Genomic DNA, 21,278 nt, shown 5'->3' on the forward strand with positions numbered 1-21,278 from the left:
GGAAGGACTCAACTCAGAGGAAGTTGATTTCAGAGCCCACAGTCATAACCACATGCATTCTTTCTACTTTGAACTTGGGATGAGAGGAGTTTTCTGGTTATTTCAGCATAGAATACCATATAATAAAAGTTTTATTTTGTACATTTTTGAGATCGAAGATTAATTTAGAAAAGGACAAATGAGTAAAAATCAGAAAATAGGTTTAATAAATTAGTTCCTAAATGCAGAGGCACAGGGAAATCACTCTAAATGGAATCTTGACAAGGGATTAGTAATGGAGCAACCATTTTACATAAGGGTGTGCCTTTTGAAATCAAATTACATAAATGGGAAAATAAGGTCTATTAGTTCTTGAAGATTATCTCTATTTTTATTGGAATAACTAGATGTCTCTAGGGTAAGTCTGTAAATACATAAGGGAACAGATCAATTGGATTAAAAAAAATCAAAGTTCCAGTACAAATTGATTTTTTTTTATTTTCAGAGAATTTTAAAACATTGTAAAACCAGTTTGAACAATCCAAAGCTTCAGTATATTATTTTGTTCTATATCCATAGTTTTTTTTATGAAGTAGTCTCTGCTGTATGGTATTTCTTTAAAATCATTGCTTTTTTGTAATTTAATTTGAAAATGTTCATTGTTATACACATAAAATCTCTCTAAATGTAAGACCTCTTTTACGATATACTCACTTATTTGCAATATAGTCAAATTTTAATATCAGAATTATATTTCTAGAAAGTGATCTTACGAATCATATAGTTGAGTATTTTTATTTGATAAGGTTAGGTGAAGAATTACAATGATCTGTGTTTTGTGTATCCATTCCCTTGGGTGTTACATCACATTCTTTTTAAATTTTTCATTTATTAATTTGTCACATGGATAAACCATGAAGATGCAAATATGAATATAATATTTTCCCTCAAAAAGCTTAGAGTCTCTTAATAAAGAGTCTTTTAAATTCTAATTGAATATCAAATTACACTCAGCTTAATAAGTACCTCTGTTTAGCAGAGCTAGAAAGGAAGAACACTGCTCCTACCCAAGGGACCCTGTAAATACAAGTTAGCCAAACCACTCAAGGTTTGCTACTTGCATCTGAGAGGTGATACAGTCAAATAACAGTAAAGATGGGAAGCAGAAGGGGATTTCCTTGTCATAATCTTACTGTGAGTTAGTCATGGAGTTACAGGTAGTATTTTCTTCAAAATATATATTATTTTCTACAACAAAATTGTCATGAACATGTTCAGTAGGTGTCAGCATTCTGCTGGGGGTTGGAGACAGATAGTTGCATAACCAAGACACATTTTTTTCTATCCTACTGCAGCATACCATTCTATAGAAGCCAATTTCCAGAGCCTACCATCTCTACCTGGATATACAGACATTTGTAACTCTACATGTTCTAAATCAAATTCGTTTTCTGCCCTTCTCCTCAACTCTCCTTATATGTGCTCTTGGGCCTGCTGTCTTATTTTGGCTAATGACAACACAATGCCTCTGCATTGCTGCGGGGGGAAAAATCTCAGCATCATTCCTAACTCTTCCTCTGTTGCCCTCACTTATGACACACACCATCCCACATGTAGTAAGTGATCAAGTCTGTCAATTCTATCTCAGAAATGTCTCTGATAATTTTTGCTATCTTTTTTTACCATTTTTTTCCGGACTCTCCTGCCCCCTCCAGAATGTAAGTCCCTTGAGAGCAAGGACTTTAACTGTGTTATTCACTGTAGTACCCCTAGTTCTAGAAGAGTTCCTGGCACACAGTAAGCCCTCAAATGTTTGTTCAATGATCAAATTAAGTCCTAATTCCAAAATAACATAACAACAACTAATATTTTTGGAGGATCACTATCTGCCAGGCACAGGGATGGTGCTTTGTAAAAATTTTATATTTAATCCTCAAAATTAGAATAGATTGGCACAACAAGGTTGGTTGGACTCAGAGGCCCATGTTGGTAGCTACAGGGTTTTACTCAGTTGCCCTACTACAATATTATGATTTATAAGAAATATATATTTGGTCTTTGTTCACAGTTCCAGGCTCAAAGCTCCCTAAACATTTGGCGTTTCCTAAGTGCTGAAAGCTTAAAGGTGTCTCTTATTTACGTTAATAAGGTGACTTGGGAATGCACTAAGGATGGGGGCTGGTTGCCAGGAGAACCAGCCATGTGATTAGAAATTTGGAAATTTCAGTCCTACCCCCAGACCTCCTGAGAGATGAGAGGGGCTGGAGGTTGAATCAGTTGCCAATGGCCAATGATTTAATCAATCAAGCCTTTGTAATGAAGCCTTCATAATAACCCAAAAGGATGGCGTTCAGAGAGCTTCCATCTGGCTGGTGAACATGCTGGGAGAACAGCACATCTGGAGAGGGTATGGAAACTCTGTGTCCTTTCCTCATACCTTGCTCTATGTATCTCTTCCATCTGGCTGTTCCCGAATTATATCCCTTTTTAATAAACTTATCTACTAAGTATGATGTTTTTCTGAGTACTGTGAGCCACTTTAGCAGATTAATCAATCCTGGGAAGGGGTCTTGGGAACCTTTGATTTACAGCCAATCGGTTAGAAGCACAGGTAACAACCTGGGCTTGCAACTGACATCTGAAGTGGAGTGGGGGGAGGGGGGTGGCAGGGCAGTCTTGTAGGACTGAGCCCTTAACCTGTGGGATCTGATGCTATCTCCCAGAAGACAGTGTCAGAATTGAGTTGAATTTTTGACACTCTGCTGGTATCTGTGAATTGCTTGATATTGTGTGGAAAGCACACCCCTAGCCTACCCTTCCCCCACACACAAACTTTGGAGTTGGGTCCAGGAGTCTAAAAGACTTACCAAAATCTACTCATTTCTACAGTTCATCTACCATGTTATTAGCATTATCTCTCTAAAGATTCATTACAATTCTGTTTTCTTACTTAAAACCTTTCAATGATTTATACCTCCTTGTCATTCCATGTTAGGTGCATTGTAACTTGACTTCAGCCTGTAGGTCTAGTCTACTTTTCAGGGATTCCTTTCTAACAATTAATATTATAGCTACGAGGGCCTATTCACTTCCTAAATTATGCCATTTACCTTATCATGTGTGTGTTTGCTTCTATTGTTTTCTGTGCCTCGAATTACTTTCTCCTTGTCTGCTTAATTAACTCCAATTCACCCTTAAAACTCAGCTTCAAATCTCATCCTCATTTGCTTGAAAGAGATAACGTGGCAGCTAGATACATCGGAATTTGCATCCTGGATTTCCTACTTACTGATTGTGTGATTTTAGGCAAGGCCTTAATCCTCAGGTTCTTCATTTTAAAACTGGCACATTAACACCTGACTTCAAGGGTTATTTCTTTGACTACAGGAGATAACAAAGCAACTAGAGCTTGGTACGCACCTCCCAAAAAGTCTATCAGATCAATTCTGTATCCCAACATCATCAGTTGAATAAACTGCTCCCATTTAGTTCACATTTCTATTTCAAAACTTGTAGCAATTATATCTGTTTATATTTCCAAATCTAACCATCTGCCAGTCACCAAGTAGACTGTAAATAAATAAATGTTGAATTTATTGCTGACTGAGATATAACCACATGTAATCAAAGTATACTATACTTTCTTAAGCCAAATATAATTTGTGGAGGTTGTTTTTATTATTCTTTACTGCTAGTAATAAAGAGGTGATGGATTCTGTGCTTACATAAGCTTTCTACACCTTTTACATCAATAGTCCCACACAGTTTTATCTGTTCAGCATTAGAATCAAACAATGAATTAAATAGAATGACTCAGGTTAGAAAAGGTCTCCAGCCTTATCAAGCTTTGACATAGTTTAAGGCAAATGTAAATGTCAGTGTCAGGTCAGAAAAGATAGAGTTGAAAATTAGGGTGAGTCATGGGAAAGAAAGACAATGCACAGACAGTTGGAGGGCGGGACTGGATCTGCTATCACACATGAGAAAAGCTATAACGGAAACACTGCTGATCCAGTGCTGATTTTAGTATGCTTTGTAAATAGTTTATTTAAATACATACAAACTGCTTTTCAATTCCTTGGGCAGAGGTACGGCCTGGTAAAAACTAGTAGAGTCTTCTCCCAGTGTGATAACCCCAAATTTCCCTTCTGCTTCTTGTGGCAGGTATCGTTTCCTGCTTTGCAAAGTGTCAGGAGGCTGGGTCCCCCAAAAAAGGGGGAGGGGAGAACTTGCTGAAATATTTCTTGGAGATTAGAAATTAATTTATTGTTTTCTTATATTCATTTTCTTCAGAGAGAAGGGGGCCACTTACCTAATTTAAAACCACTGCCCATGATATTAGTGATTACACTTTATATTTACACCTAATAAGAAACTTTACAAGATAGCTATATTACAATTAGATCCTGGCTCAGAGTTTTCCTTTTATTCATCGATGAATGTGTGCAACATTAAAAAGAACTGTGAACGTGTAACGGTTACAGAATAGAACAGAATAGAATGTGTCTAAGGTTTAATTTTAATTGCATGTAACTGTATTTGGATGGACAGCTTAGAGAAAACCACTTAATAATCAAATTTCTTAATGACAAGTAGCAATTGACTTGGACAGACATTCGTTGTGCCCATAATCCTATTAAAAGGAGCACTTTGGAAACCCAAGTGTTGTTTTTTTTTTTTCCCTGCATTGGAAATATCATTTTTCATGACAATGACTTGTATAGGAAGGAAAGAAAGAAATGGTCATTTATGTTAAGTCATGCACTGTTTTATAGAAAGGGCAAAGGAGGATCAGAGATTAAATAACTTGCCTGCATTCACACAACTATTAAATTACAAAATAAAAATCCATACTTAGTTTTGTACATTTTGAAATCCCATGCTAACTGGTGAAAATAAAAACTGCTTGCAAATAGTCTGTAGGAAATTTGTGAGCTATATATAGTCTGATGTTTGTGTCCCTCTTGAGATTCATATGCTGAAAAACCTAATACCCAAGGTGATGGTATTAGGTGGGGCCCAAGGTGGGACCTTTGGGAGGTGATTAGGTGATGAGAGTGGAACCGTTATGAATGGGATTAGAGCCCTTATAAATAAGGCCCCTGAGAACTAGCTTGTTCCATCTGCCCATGTGAGGATACACCAGACCAGAAGTTTGCAACTCTAAAAAGGTCCCTCACTCATGCTGGCACTCTGATCTTGGACTTTAGCCTCCAGAACTGTGAGAAATAAATGTCTGTTGTTGATAAGCTATCCAGGCTGTGATATTTTGTTATAGCAGCTTGAACAGGCTAAGACACTGTTTCTATAGATTGATACTGAAGTTGAAATCAGTATGATTGTGGAATAAAAAAGAATACAGTCTATGCTAGAGATCCTCACTTCACTATGCATTTATGAGATGAAGCTTGTAATGTGTCTTAATATTAGTGAGTGTCACTACCTGTACCTGGTACTACGTAAGAAAAAGCACATTAAATGGAAAAGTTCACCCACCTGTATCAATGAGTAACAAACACCTGTTGAGAAATCTATTATGCACAAAGCATTGAGTTTTTTAAAGAAGGTTAAAGAGGCAAGACTAAAAACTGATTAGCTGCAATACATATTTATGCATTGCTTTCTAAGAGAATATTAGTTATATCATAATCTGGAAGAGAATGTTTATAATTTACTCAGTGGCTCAAAGCATACTTTATTTTATATTAAAATATTTTTAAAATGACTTAAAAGTCAAACTGATGATCATAGGATATCAATCTAAAAAGGAATGCAAAGATCATTAGTCCAGCCACAAATTTATGCAGCAGAAAAAAAATAAAAATAAATGCTAGAGAGTCCAAGTGACTGATGTAACTTATCAATAGGACAAAGGCACAGTGGGGTATACCAAGTGAAATGGTAGGTAAAACTGCCTAATGCAAATTTATATAAATTGTTATTTGTTTATTTCTGTTCCTCTCCCATTCTCTCTGGTTTTGCTCACCTTTTACAGTTTTATTTATTTGAGTTAAATTTGTTTAGCATGCTAAACAAATTTAATTTTGCTCTTATGCACTTTAATGCATGAGAGTAATAAATTTAATAAATTTTAAAAGACAGAGCAAGACTAGATTATGAGTGTGTGTGATATCAATATTCATACATAAATATCAATATGAATGAACATCAAAAACAAAGCAATATTGGAACATGGCCTAAAAAACAGGAATTTCATGACAACATCTGCAATGTTCCAATGATGAAGGTTTCACAAAAAATAGCCAGGTGAGGGAGATTCTAGGTTCTAACAGAATTGGCTTGGTCAATGCAATGTGTGAAAAGGGAAGAATTTCAAATAAATATCTAGATTTCTTTTAAAATTAGAGTGTATAGTAATAATGGGCTCTCATTCCCACACTGCAACAACTGGCTGGACCTAAGTATTAGCTAATCCCATTTAGATGGGGAAGGCTTTTTCCAGTTTCATACAATCTCCCCACTTCCAATTTCTTAATATTTTACTACTGAAGTGCATTACTCATTTATATTACCTATATGATTCTAGACAGTTGAGTATGTAACATCTGATCTAGAGGAAAGTGAACCAAGTTGTAAAAGGTTTTGATATTTTTGTTCCTAATGGTATGGTTATCCTTGAGTTGGAGAGAGACGCAATATACACACTTTAAGCATTTTCCACCCTTCTAGAAAAGGAAAAAGCAGAAAACAAAAAATCTTGTCATTAGATGTGACTCTCTTAGCTTGATCTCACTAGATCCTTACTCATCTGACCTCATATTTCGTATTTTGATAATCAGAGAAAAACATTGTGGTCTTTATTGTATTTGTCTCCTTATAAGGAGGAAATGTGTTCAAATTATATTTTTTGGCTATTTCTGGTCTCTGTGAAACTGAATTTTGATAATATATAGTATTATTTGACTATAATAAAATTTTGCTGATTATGCATACACGTATGTCCAACTCAAATAATATATATATTTCTTAGTGTAAATTAAAAAATTGGCCAAGTTGCCATCCATTGCACTGTCTTATGTATTCTTTTTAGTGTGAGTCCTTGTGTCAGGACCTGGTTATATCTGAAGCCCTGGTTACAGGTAAGCATTTACAGCGTAGGGCCCAAACTAATGAATTTTAAATGAGAGCACTATTACTTCTAAATATGTCCTAACAGATTCCTACAGCACATACAACAGGGTCAAATCTATTGAAAATGAGGCAAAGAATTACCTTTACCCTTTTTTTTTTGGGGGGGGGGCGGATCTAGGATGCTATGGTTAATTGACAAAATGCCCCAAATTCTTCCTTGTATGTACCCCCTTTTCAATATGACTATAACTTCTCTCATCGAGAGGTGGAGCCTGTTTTCCACACATGAATGTAGGTTGACTTTTCTATACATTTGGTCAAAAGAATGCTGTAGAATTAATAGCGTGCAATTCTAAGCCTAGAACTCAAGAGGGCTTTCATGCTTCAACTCTCCCTCCTGGAACACTCATTGCCATGGGAATAGGCCAGGCTAGCTTGCTAGAGGTACAAAGGCCATCATCTCAGCCAAGGCCATCCTAGAGCAGCCAGCTTCCAGACAACCCAGTAGCTGAGTGCAAACACCTGAGTAAGCCAAGCGAGCTCAGTCAAGCCCAGCCCAGACTGGCAGAATTGTCCAGGTGACCTGTAGACTCAGAGGGAAAGTACATTGCTGTTTGAAGCCACTAAGTCAGTAATTTTCAAAGTGTCATCTACGGTTACCTGGGATCTTCACCACCTTTTTCTGTGGAGCTGCAAGGTCAAAACTACTTTGATAATTATATTAAGACTTTATTTGTCTTTTAATTCTCATTCTGTCAAGAGTCTACAGTGGAGTTTTCCAAAGTCTTCATAATGTTTTATATCAAAACAATGAATACAGTAGCAGAAATGAGAACCCAACAGTCTCCTACTGAGATTAGCAAAAATGAAAACCAATGCTACCCTTCTCACTAAATTTTGCTTTGCTTAGAAAATGCAGCTATTTTTCATAAAAATACATTATTTATAAGTAATAGGTGTATTGTTAATGTTAAAGGAAATGATAAATATCTTAAATTTTATACTTTAGTTTCTAATACAGTAAATATCAATGTAAAATGCACGTAAACAAACCTCCTTGGAGTCCCCAATAATTTTTAAGAAAGGATCCTGAGAACAAAAAACCTGAGAACTGCTACACATTTCTTATTTATTTAGCATTTCTACATTATGAGAATAGCAGTTTGTTCCTCAAGTAAAAATCACTATGCTTTGTCCCTCATGACATAATTCCCCTAGCACTCGTGCAATTCTAAAGCCTTACGATCCATAGACTGTGGATATATGTTCTTTCATTTCTAGAGTAATATTGAGTCATTTTCAGTCTTATCATTTTATATTTTAAAAATGGGACTTATTCTCTTTCTAAAACACATGCAGATCAATATCAGTCTATCTAATTTGTAAGCAAATATTTGCTTGCTGATTTTATACAAAGCAATAATTTCCATGGGACACAGAAATACAGAAGCTGAGAATTTTAACTAAGAGAGCACCCATTCAAGGTTTTGCCAAATTTAGCTTGGGGTTGAAGGTTAAAGAATCCCAGTGGAGTTGTAATAATGATGCACTTGGGGAAGTTAAGTTGCTCATAAATTTTATTCTACGAAGATCAAAACTAAGGATTTTGAACTGGATATGCTTCACTGCTCTAACATTATGTAAAGAAATGAAATAAAAAGTGAGAGATGACTACTCAATTCCTGAGAAGTCCATATTTATAAAAAATGACAGATAGGTAATATAGGATCACACATCTGCTGTGATGAAAGGATTATAAAAAGTTAAAATTTTCTGCAGGCTAATACTGCATACTGCAATGCAAAGCAGCTCACTACAATATCTCATATAAAGCTGGATAATTCAACTGTATTTGAATAAAATAGCTTCTTTTGCTTAGTATTTTGTTATTAGCTCTTTGATTTAGCTGTAGGTAGTTGAGTAGTGAAAATGCAGGAAGTAGAAAATGTAATTAAAGAGCCCTACCCCTCAATGCATTGAAAGGAAAAATGAACTACATACACTACAAATATTTGGGACAAAACAAATTACTGTGAATTTTAATTGCTACTAGACACTGTTTAAAAATAAAATATAAAAAGTAAAACAGCTTATGAAAATGAACTCGGTACTGACTGATTGAAATTTATGTTTGAAAATTTCCTCCCTCCCTCAAAGAACAGCTTGTTATAAACTGAATGATTTTGTACTAATATTTTCACATTATCTTGAAAACTCCAGAAAAATAGCATGCATTGTATTTTAAAGTAAAAAATAATAATGGATTTTATATTACAAAACATAGCACGTGGACATTTTAATACTATTTTCTACAAATAAATCTGGCTGATTTAAACAGTGTGAAAGTGCCAGCCTCCAAAGGGAGTAAACAGAAATTTTTCAAATGTTTATGCTGGAAAATGACAACAACAGCTGCTTTATATACACATCTTTTACATGAGTAAAGAGAAGAAAAAACATGTGTACATGTCCTCTCCAATTTTAGCCACCTTTTCTAACTACCATAGGGGTAACTTCATTAGAGAGCCTGCATGGGCATTTTATGAATTGCCCTCTTAGTTAAATAGTAAGCATTAATGGTAATTACAAGAATCTCAAAAGCAATAAAATTAATACCATGTGATTTAGGAGTCTAAAAGATTAGGAGGGGAACCAAAATTATGTGTTTTTGTTTTCTTCAAAAGCAGAATCAAACAAAGACTATACTCCTTTTCACTCTTGACAGGGCTTAATATTGTAGTTTAGCAATATTAATGTGATGAAGTCCTTGCTTCAGGGAAGAGAAAGAAGTAACAGAACCATATCAGAATTATGAAGGAAAAGGTTGGAGACTTGTAGAGGTAGAAAATTAGTTTGAATTGAAGTTTTAGCAGAGGTCAACTATTGAGTTGAGTCAAAAGAGAAAAATCTCACTGCATACACCATCTGTGAAATATAAAGAATTAAGTATTAGCATTTTTAGTAGACTCTAAACACTTTATTATCTGCTTCAAGCCAGTATACTGGATCTATATAGCCAGCGTAAATTCCTGATGAAAGCAACTGAATAAAATTATGTATACAAATATATGTGCATACTTTTAAAGAATGTTGCATCTGACATGAACGAAATCTGCAAAGACTAAGATCAAAGTAAAAGCAGGAATCCTAAGAGGTATCACCAAAGGCAGTGTACAACATGAGAACTTCTAGAGATCCTCGGAAAGCTTGAGCTTCCCTTTTGGCTGCTTCATGAGGATAAAGGGAAAAGTATGGTAGAAGACTTCTTCCATAAAATGAGAAAGAAATCTCATGCGGAAAAAGGGTCTGAAAGGCAATATACAGTCTTGTCCTTAGTGCTGGTTAGAGGAAAAAAAAAAAAAAGGATTCACATTAACAAGTTGGTCTTCATCACAGACCTGAAATCTACATCCATGCTATTTGAAAGCATTTAGTTTAAAAGCAAAACATTTAGTTTAAAAATTGTCCTGGATTAATAGTGCCCTTGAGTGACTAGTAGAAGCAAATACTTTAAAAATGGAACTCCAAGTCTGGCCTTAAAGAATTTTCATCAATAACATTCCACATGTGTGAGATTACAGTCAAAATCAGAGCACACAAGGAAAATAAGATTTCACATGTGAGAACAAGAAGGAACTGGAAGTGCAATTAGAACCATGAAAATTAAAATAGAGGCTCAAATGAAAATAAGAACAAGAAAAAGAGACTATTAAATTTGTAAAACACTCAACTGGAATTTTGTATCAAAAATTATAAAATTAAAAGAATAAAAAGAGATTAATTTAAAATAAATCACAAATACAGATCAAATCAGTGAATGGGATATAGACTCAGAGAATATGATACTAAGAAAATATGAAATGATTTGGAAAAAAATTAAGAGACATAAAAGTAGAGAAAAATGGAAAAAGTCACACTAAATGAGGTAATGACCAAGGAGTTCCAGAATTGCTGAAAGACATCTATCCTCAGATTCTGGAAGGCCAACAAGTCTAAAGTGGGATACATAAAAATTATACACGTCATAACCAGCTTCAGAACACCAAAGAACAAAGGAAGATTTTAAAAGCAGCCAAAGAGAAATAGCAAATTACCTATGCAGGTATAACAATTAGACAGTTGACTTGCCATTAATAAATGGAATCCAGAAAATAACAGAATAAAATCTTCAATGGTGTCAGAAAAATCTTTGACAATGTCGACTCACAGTTCAGAGAAACTATTTTCCAAAGACAAGAGCAAAATACAAACACTTTCAGACAAAGAAAAACTGAGAAATCTTCACTAAAGGAAAGTCTAAAAAATATACTTCAAATAAATAGATAAGGTGGAAGTTCTAATAAGAAGGAACAGTGAAAAAATAGTGGTAAATATGTGAGTAAATCTAATATAATATTAATTTATAATACAGTAATAACAATATCTAATTCTTGGAATAATAGAACAAAAATACCTATAGCATTGATAAAAAAATCTGATGGCTCATGGTAATTAAAAGAATCTAATATACTTGTATTTTAGGAGGAAGTTAAAAATATTAACATGCCTCTGTGTGTGTGTGTGTGTGTGTGTGTGTGTGTGTGTGTGTGTGAGTACTCATTTGCTCTGAGAGATATCTTAATTGTATTAGTTTTAATAGTATATTTTATTTTTGTTCTGTGGCTTGTTTTTTTCTTTTAGCATCAATAAAATTTCCAAGTTTTAATAAAAATATCAAGTTACATGCTTTGATAAACTCAGAAATTTCCAATAAACATCCTCTAGAGTTTACAGTAAAAGTAGTACTGTTGAACAAATAGAATGTATGCATATAAAACTAATGAGCACATACCCTCAATTTAGGCATGCACAACTACCCTAAGACAATTTGACTTATGGAATATCTTTGATAATATATTAAAAAATTTATAGCCTCTCAAACTTCTACTGTGCATGACACCCAATCTCACCTTAAGAAAGAAGTTGTTCACAATCTGTCCTGTGCAGAAAATGTTGATACACTGGAAAAGAGAAAGCCCAATATTACTAATACAATCCTCTTGTTTATTATTTATTAAAGTTAAAAAAAATTATTCTAGATAATTTGTTATTCCCATGCAATCATATTATATTCATATTTACTAGTTTTCTAAATTGAGAGAAAAATATAGAATAAACATTTTAACATAATGCTTTAATATATATATCGCACAGAACAATTCTTTATATTAAGTTAAATTATTCATTAAAAGTAGTCAAATTAAATGTTTGAAGTATATATTATATAGAGATATACACATATATTTTAACATTATCATATTCCTATAACTTTCTTTGTATCTCTATATCCAAAAAATTCCTTTTGAAATCTTTCATTAGAAACTCTACTGGTATCAATATACTCCTTGAATAATTAATATTTTTTACTTTAATTTATAACTTAATTAAATTTATAATTTAATTTTTAATTTATAAATTTATGTTTTGGCAGTAGTTAAAGAAGTTAAAAATTCTCAAAGGCATAGAATTTTATGTGTCCATCTCTTCAGTTTAAAGAGTTTTATCAGCTTGTAACAGAAGTTCTGGATTAAGCAGTACATTGGGTTGATCAACATGAACTTGTCTTTTTTATAATAAAAAATGATCAAATTAGTAATTTCATATGGCTCAAGTGTAGATAATTAACTGGCTCACACAACTTAAAAATCTACAGGTAGACCTGGCATGTTTTCAACATTCTGCCTTATGAGGTTGGTTTCATCCTAAGGCTCCCCTTGTGATATTAAGATAAATGCCACCAGCACTTAGGACTACATCCTTCCTCCATCTTCTCAGGTAGAAAGAGGGGATTATTTACTTAACAATATTCCCCCCCAAAAAAATCCTAAGATGTACTCTGGACTTGCAAAATTCAGCCCATAACACTGGCTTAGCTGTGTTATATAAATCCCATCCCTGAAGCCAGAAGAGGAGTCAGTCTCCACAAAACCATATGGATCCCCAAACTAAAGTCTGGCATAACAGAAAAGGGGATGGGAGAAAGATGCCATTAATGCAATGGAAATCATTCACTATTTTGTCTCGAAATTTTTTTAATGTACTAATAATGAGTCTAGCTAAAGTAGGAAAAATGAGTCCTGGCATAATTCCTGGGATTTCTGGATGGCTGATATTTACCATTTTGGCTCTTTTATTTTTCTTTTTGAGAGGAGAGGATTTCTTAAAAATCCTGTGTCTTTGATTCAGGGTTTTACAAGTAAGAATGATTTAGTATTTACCCATTATAGAGGTACGAGATCTTAAGGTGAAGAACAAAAGCAAAATCCTATTTGGCTGTGATCATGTGTGAACTCCAAATGGGCAGGGGAAAACTGTTTCCAATCAAATGGGATGTCGCCGAAAAAGTGCATGGGCTAGTTTGTTCCATGTTTATCCAAGTTATTGATTTTTCCATCATATATAAAGTCTTACAACATTAAAGAGATTGTTCCTGCTACAACATTATGAATTCATTGCTTGGAACACAGTTTGCTATTGAATGTCTGCCAGATTTTGTTAACAAAGGTATTCAGAAGAAAACTGTGCAGCTATAACACAATGAATACATGAAGTCTCTAATAATGTCTTTAAAGTCATGTGCATATTCTTTAAGCAAAGATAGTTTGAGGAATAAATGCATTGTTATTTTTGCATTATTTTCCTCCACTAGGCTTAAAACTACTATTTATATTTTAAACATTTAGTGCTTCTCTGGACTATTTAGGTACTTCTGAGGAACCAATAATGTTATTTTCTGAAGTTTAATGCTATATAAAGATTTATTGTTTTACACAATGGTAAACTGTGAAAATTCATATGCTCTTGAGGCACAGATTTCATCTCCACTTAGGTGCATTGTGGTCAGCTTCTGGGGTCAAAAAGACCCTCAGTAGGATTTCTGTAATTTTCTTCTATTTTTTTCTATCTTTTGTAGCTTCCAGATATAGCAAGAATAGTTGCAATGGGAGATTGATATTTTAAAATGGTAAGAGTCATTTTAGAATTTTCATTTCAAATAAATTTATTTCTCAGTATGGAGCTATTATTATTACAGCTAATTGGTTATACCTTAGTATGGAGAAGGGGGCACCTACAATTATTAGAGTGGGGCAGAAAGGAGGTAGGACTTAAGAGGGTCTAGCTACAGATTCCAAAAAATTTGGTATGCAGAAGGCTGTAGTAACAATGAGTTTAATTCTGTGCAAGCTTGTACTTAGCTACTGCCGGGCGTTTGGGCTATGGAGTTTGTTTTCAAACTTATGAATAGACTGTATTGATAAAGGCATTCCAGACACTAGAGGTGATGTTCAGATGATCAGGCAATGATGAAAAACTATTGGGTTTGAGAATATAATAATATCCTTCAAGACAAGGTGTTTCGTGATGGACCTAAGTCTTGAGTCTTTCTACTTACTAGTGATGTGACTTTAAACATACTTCAAGATATGTTTTAACAAAAGATCTGATTTTTTTACAGTGTGTTGATGAATTTTCTAAAAGGCTGATTAACAAAATGGAATCTGCTGATTTGTCCTTGTATGTATATCATCAACTGGAGACTTCAACATACACTGTAAACACGGGATCTTAGGAACCCATTAGTGGTTTATAAGGATTGCATTTGGATTTTGTATAATTGTGCATATATACTGAAGAAAAATATCAGGGGTGTACCTGAGAAGAGATGCATGAAACAAGATATTCAATTAAGTAAAGGGTAGTTAAGCAAAAATAAATTTCTCTGATTGTATATACTTTCTTCTAATAAACATTTTAATATAAAAACAAATTTATTAGTATAAGAATTTATTCTATTTAGATAGAGAAATAAAGCATATAAAAAAGGATGTTTTATTTTTCTAGTTATTAATATTTAGCATGTTAAATGGCATTTTCAATATGTCTTAAATTCTAATAGATATGATTTAGATGTATTTAGTTTCATTTTTGGGTGTCTTCCTTTTGAGGCATTACTATGAAAATGGTTAGTTTAATATCCTTCTGTTCTTTAGCATGAGTAAAAACATTGTGAATTATGCTACAAATAATGTTAGCTTAAAAAATATTAAAGAATTTTAAAAATAATTGGTTAATCAAGTTATTTTATTATTTTCAGCAAATTTCCAATATCTAAACTTTAAATATTCAAATATTTAACATTATAGATATTTAAATTTATATTATATAAATATATGTTTATAAATACATATAATTATTCAGGTTGCCATAATAAGAGAATGATAAATTTCTATGATCCTTAAATTTTATAAATGTAAACTTTGTTTCTGTATACAATGAAGATATATGTTGAAAAGAATCTCAGGGTAATGGTAATTGACTAAGCATTCTACAAAGAAATAGTAAACCTAAAAGTAATTATTCATTTTTAAAGATCATGGAAGGATTTTCAAGATAATAAATCTCAGCAAGTGAAAAATATCTGTAACAATTACTTTCTGAAGAATACAGAGCCATTCTTTGATGATGTATATTTGAATACACATTCACTAGATCCCTAATTTTTGGATAAATGAATTGCTTTAATCACATAAATGTCAACTATTATTATATTGTATGTTAAATAATATGAAATGTGTACTTTATTATTCTCAAGCAATTTCCTTCATGAGCAGATGAGCAGCTTCAAGAATCAAATCGACCACACTACATCACTCAGTGAAATTTACAGCAGATAAGGAACGCAAAACATGGGAGAAAATGAAAGAGAGAAAAATTACCTTTCTCAAAAAAATCTATGCTCATCTGAATCTTAAATCATGTATTCTTTTCCCTTCATATCATTCTTGATGGGACTCTTGCAGAAAAAAAAAAAAAGGGATTAAACTGACTGTGCTTCACTGTCAAGAGAAACCTATGGTCAGGGATATACCTAATTCCTAAAGCTTTCATCATTAATATTTTATGAGTCTCACTGATCTGTCCTATCTAGAAGAAAAATTTATCTTTCATTTGTGCAAGCACTACCTGCTGAGTAATAGATTTCTTCTCTGTAAATTGAGTGGTGAAATGCAAAAGGCAGCAAAGGTAAGAAGAGGCAAATTTTTCTTTTACTGGAGTCTGGCTGCACTTTTCTGGAGTTGCAGAGTCAGCCAAGCAAAGTGAAAGATCCTTGGGGAGCTAGGAAGTGTCATTTCCGTTCTAACATACTTTGGCCTACACATGTTACTCCCCACATGTTTAACCTGACTTGTAAATGAGATGATTAACTACAGTGACTTTTTTTAACTTAAATATTTACAAGTAAGTTTGGTGCCTACAATGTTGGAAAATCACTAGCTCAGCCTTGAAAATTTCCTTCATTGTAGATGAAGTAACGAAAAGGCAAATTAATGGTCTTTGAACACTTCAAACTGAAAAAGTAGGATATTTTGCCCCTTGGTGGAGCACGGCTTGCCTTAGCTGAACTAAGGAGGCCATTTAAGTAGGCTAAGAAGCCAACTAAGTAGAGTCATCGGTGACACTGGAGCTGACTATTCCCTGGGCAGTGTTCATCCACAGAAAAGTGAAGTAGAGGAAGAGGGTCCAGGATCCCCTTTCACAGTCAAAAAGATATTGGGTGTCCATTTATTAAGTCCACCTGAGATAGGCTGGGACCTGGGACCCTTTGCTGCAGTGCTGCAATGCTTGCACCTGGACACATCTCTCCTTGAGCAACAAAATACAAAGAAACTATATGGGACTAAAAATAACTGCGTGCATGCGCAGTTGGGGCAAATTCTGGACAAGAAATACAAAAAGACCAAAAAACCCCAACTGCCACTTCTGAAGAGCTGGGAGCAAAAACAGGGGGTCTGGAGCAAAAGCACGGTACTGCTCATGCCCCCTGAACTCAACACCACCAGAGGGGTGAGCAAAACACCTAAGTCACCCCTCTGGCCTGAGCACTGGACACACCCCTACCCTCACCCCATATAAGGAACCAGCTTGTCCCTGTCAGGGAGCAAACAAGCAAGGGAACCTATTACTTGTTCTTGCTCCCCCCACCTGCTGCAGCAGAGGCCCCAATAAAGCCTTGCCTGAATTTCATGTCTGGCCTCTAGTAAATTTCTATTGGTTGGGGAAGGCCAAGAACCTTGGTCAGTATCATACCTAGACCACAGGTGCATCTAGTTGCACAGGAAGTAGAGTGTGATTCCCACATGTGGTTGAAAATATAGCTTCTGGATAAATGTATTTAGTGTAAAATCAGAAAAAAATATTCTGGTTTCAAATGAGTATTTTTCTTTGCTAGAGAACATAGAATTCAAAACTATATGAAAAAATTGTTTCTTTTCTTCAGAGCTGTTATCTCAATTTTTAATTATATATTAACTAGTTTAATTAGTTAACATCTTTCTAATCTCTTAGAACATAAATCGGACCCTCTTTATTTTGGCGCACAATTGTATCCCCAGAGTCTTGTACACCATTGGCAAGCAGTAGGTATTCAACCAGTTTTTGGTAAAAAATGTGCATATTTAAAATTTTCATCAATGTCTACTAGCATGTTCTATATAATAATAATGTTTGTGGTAAGAGTGATGATTTATTCAAACTACAGCTACTGATCATAAATTTACATAAAGCATTGTGTTAGAAATGGGGTGATACTAGAATGTTTAAGATTAATTCCTGGGCCTCAAAGAGTTGACCATCTAGTTGAGAGAATAAGTATATGTGTAGAGATTATACAAAATGTGAAATATTAAGTGACAAGAGAACATATTAGTTGTAATTGTACATAGGTATTAGATAAACAGAAATGAAAGGACATCTTGATAAGGAGAACTACATGAGTAAATACATTGGAATCAAAGGAATATAAATCACAAACCATAAATTATGTTGCTAAGAATGATATAGCTTAGAACAACTGACAAGAGAACACTACCCCTGTCTATAAGAACCATCTAAACCCACTTCTTTCATTGATTTGTGTATTTAATTGTAGTAGAAACACACATGATTCCCATGAACTGAAAGGATCTACATTCGACACTCACTAATATAATATTACAACAACTACATGAATATTTCTTTTCTCACACTCCAGCTGGCTGCTGTATCCTTTCAAACTTTTTAAATCTTTGCCAACTTAAAATGTTTGGGGGTAGAGGGGGAATGGCCTCTTGTTTTCATTTGATCTTTACTTGGGATTTATGTATCTTTTCATATCTTTATTCTTCCTTCTCTAAACATCAGTGCTTTTCTCATTCCTCCTTCTCCAATTTGTTTGCCGAAATCCTGGGTATCCTCACCCGGCTAGACAAATGGAGTAAAGTAGATAAAAATTTTTAGAGAAAGGTAGCCATTTGTAGATATTTCATACTAAGCAAAATGGTTGTTAGTTGTTGCTTATCAATGGGTTTGCTATACTAGTCACTAGTCACTAGTTTCAACAAATATTTTCTTTTTCTATAAAATTTTCTCAGGCACACTTCTGGAAATTTTAAATTAATTCAGAACTCATTTAAGCCTTTGTTTTGGCAATAACTCACTAGTTCTGTTATTCTATATCTATTCTTAAAATTGATGTCAATTTGTGAAAACTATTATTTTAACCAAAAAAGTATGCAGTATATGAAATGAGTAATCTATTTTAAAAATAATATAAAAATTCAAAGTTAAATAAGAAAATACAACATGTTACATACGTTGAGAAAACCATAATTCAAAAAGAGTCATGTACCACAATGTTAATTGCAGCTCTGTTTACAATGGCCAGGATATGGAAGCAACCTAAGTGTCCATCGACAGATGAATGGATAAAGAGGATGTGGTACATATATACAATGGAATATTACTCAGCCATAAAAAGAAACAAAATTGAGTTATTTGTAGTGAGGTGGATGGACCTAGAGTCTGTCACACAGAGTGAAGTAAGTCAGAAAGAAAAATACAAATACCGTATGCTAACACATATATATGGAATCTGGAAAAAAAAAAAAGGTTCTGAAGAACCTAGGGGAAGGACAGGAATAAAGATGCAGACGTAGAGAATGGACTTGAGGACACAGGGAGGGGGAAGGGTAAGCTGGGAAGAAGTGAGAGAGTGGCATGGACATATATACACTACCAAATGTAAAATAGATAGCTAGTGGGAAGCAGCCACATAGTACAGGGAGATCAGCTCGGTGCTTTGAGACCACCTAGAGGGGTGGGATAGGGAGGGTGGGAGGGAGACGCAAGAGGGAGGAGATATGGGGATATATGTATATGTACAGCTGATTCGCTTCATTATAAAGCAGAAACTAATACACCATTGTAAAGCAATTATACTCCAATAAAGATGTTTAAAAAAAAAGAAAATACATGTTAAGATGGGGAAAAATTTCGAGATTTCCTTGATTTTCAAACTGAAGTACTTTTCTTCAAAGCTAATATCAAACTACTTAAATTTATATCATTTTATTAAAAAATAGAATGTCCTATAAAGAAGATGTGGTACATATATACAATGGAATATTACTCAGCCATAAAAAAGAATGGAAAAACCCCAAAGTTAGCAGAAGGAAAGAAATCATAAAGGTCAGATCAGAAATAAATGAAAAAGAAATGAAGGAAACGATATCAAAGATCAATAAAACTAAAAGCTGGTTCTTTGAGAAGATAAACAAAATTGATAAACTATTCAAAGATCAATAAAACTAAAAGCTGGTTCTTTGAGAAGATAAACAAAATTGATAAACCATTAACGAGACTCATCAAGAAAAAAGAAAGACACAAATCAATAGAATTAGAAATGAAAAAGGAGAAGTAACAACTGACACTGCAGAAATACAAAGGATCATGAGAGAATACTATAAGTAACTCTATGCCAATAAAATGGACAAGCTGGAAGAAATGGACATATTCTTAGAAATGCACAACCTGCGAGACAGAACCAGGAAGAAATAGAAAATATGAACAGACCAATCACAAGCACTGAAATTGAAACTGTGATTAAAAATCTTCCAACAAACAAAAACCCAGGACCAGATGGCTTCACAGGTGAATTCTATCAAACATTAGGAGAAGAGCTAACACCTATCCTTCTTAGGCTCTTCCAAAATATAGCAGAGGGAGGAACACTCCCAAACTCATCTACAAGGCCACCATCACCCTGATACCAAAACCAGACAAAGATGCCACAAAGAAAGAAAACTACAGGTCAATATCACTGATGAACATAGATGCAAAAATCCTCAACAAAATACTAGCAAACAGAATCCAACAGCACACTAAAAGTATCATACACCATGATCAAGTGGGGTTTATCCCAGGAATGCAAGGATTCTTCAATATAAGCAAATTAATCAATGTGATATACCATATTAACAAATTGAAGGAGAAAAACCATATGATCACCTCAATTGATGCAGAGAAAGCTTTCAACAAAATTCAACACCCATTTATGATAAAAACCCTGCAGAAAGTAGGCATAGAGGGAACTTTCCTCAACATAATAAAGGCCATATATGACAAAGCCACAGGCAACATCATCCTCAATGGTGAAAAACTGAAACCACTTCCACTAAGATCAGGAACAAGACAAGGTTGCCCACTTTCACCACTATTATTCAACAGAGTTTTGGAAGTTTTAGCCATAGCAATCAGAGAAGAAAAAGAAATAAAAGGAATCCAAATTGGAAAAGAAGAAATAAAGCTGTCACTGTTTGCAGATGACATGATACTATACATAGACAATCCTAAAGATGCTACCAGAAAACTACTAGAGCTAATCAATGAATTTGGTAAAGTAGCAGGATACAAAATTAATGCACAGAAATCTCTAGCATTCCTATACACTAATGATGAAAAATATGAATGTGAAATTAAGAAAACACTCCCATTTACCACTGCAACAAAAAGAATAAAATATCTAGGAATAAACCTACCTAAGGAGACAAAAGACCTGTATGCAGAAAATTATAAGACACTGATGAAAGAAATTAAAGATGGTACAAGTAGATGGAGAGATATACCATGTTCTTGGATTGGAAGAATCAACATTGTGAAAATGACTCTACTACCCAAAGCAATCTACAGGTTCATTGCAATCCCTATCAAACTACCACTGGCATTTTTCACAGAATTAGAACAAAAAAAATTCTCAATTTGTATGGAAACGCAAAAGACCCCGAATAGCCAAAGCAATCTTGAGAAAGAAAAACGGAAGTGGAGGAATCAGGCTCCCTGACTTCATAGTA

General features: G+C 34.1%; 1 protein-coding gene across 1 annotated transcript in view; it reads right to left on the reverse strand.

Moving 5' to 3' along the window:
- Positions 1-21,278, reverse strand: part of MGAT4C (MGAT4 family member C) — a 283,050-nt gene that overhangs the window by 34,265 nt on the left and 227,507 nt on the right. Inside the window, exon 2 of the mRNA XM_004280611.4 lies at positions 12,021-12,071. The gene's annotated coding sequence lies outside the window, so the exon portion shown is untranslated. The remainder of the gene's footprint in view (positions 1-12,020; positions 12,072-21,278) is intronic.

Source organism: Orcinus orca, chromosome 11, assembly GCF_937001465.1.
Source record: "Orcinus orca chromosome 11, mOrcOrc1.1, whole genome shotgun sequence".
NCBI classification, from domain to species: Eukaryota; Metazoa; Chordata; class Mammalia; order Artiodactyla; family Delphinidae; genus Orcinus; species Orcinus orca.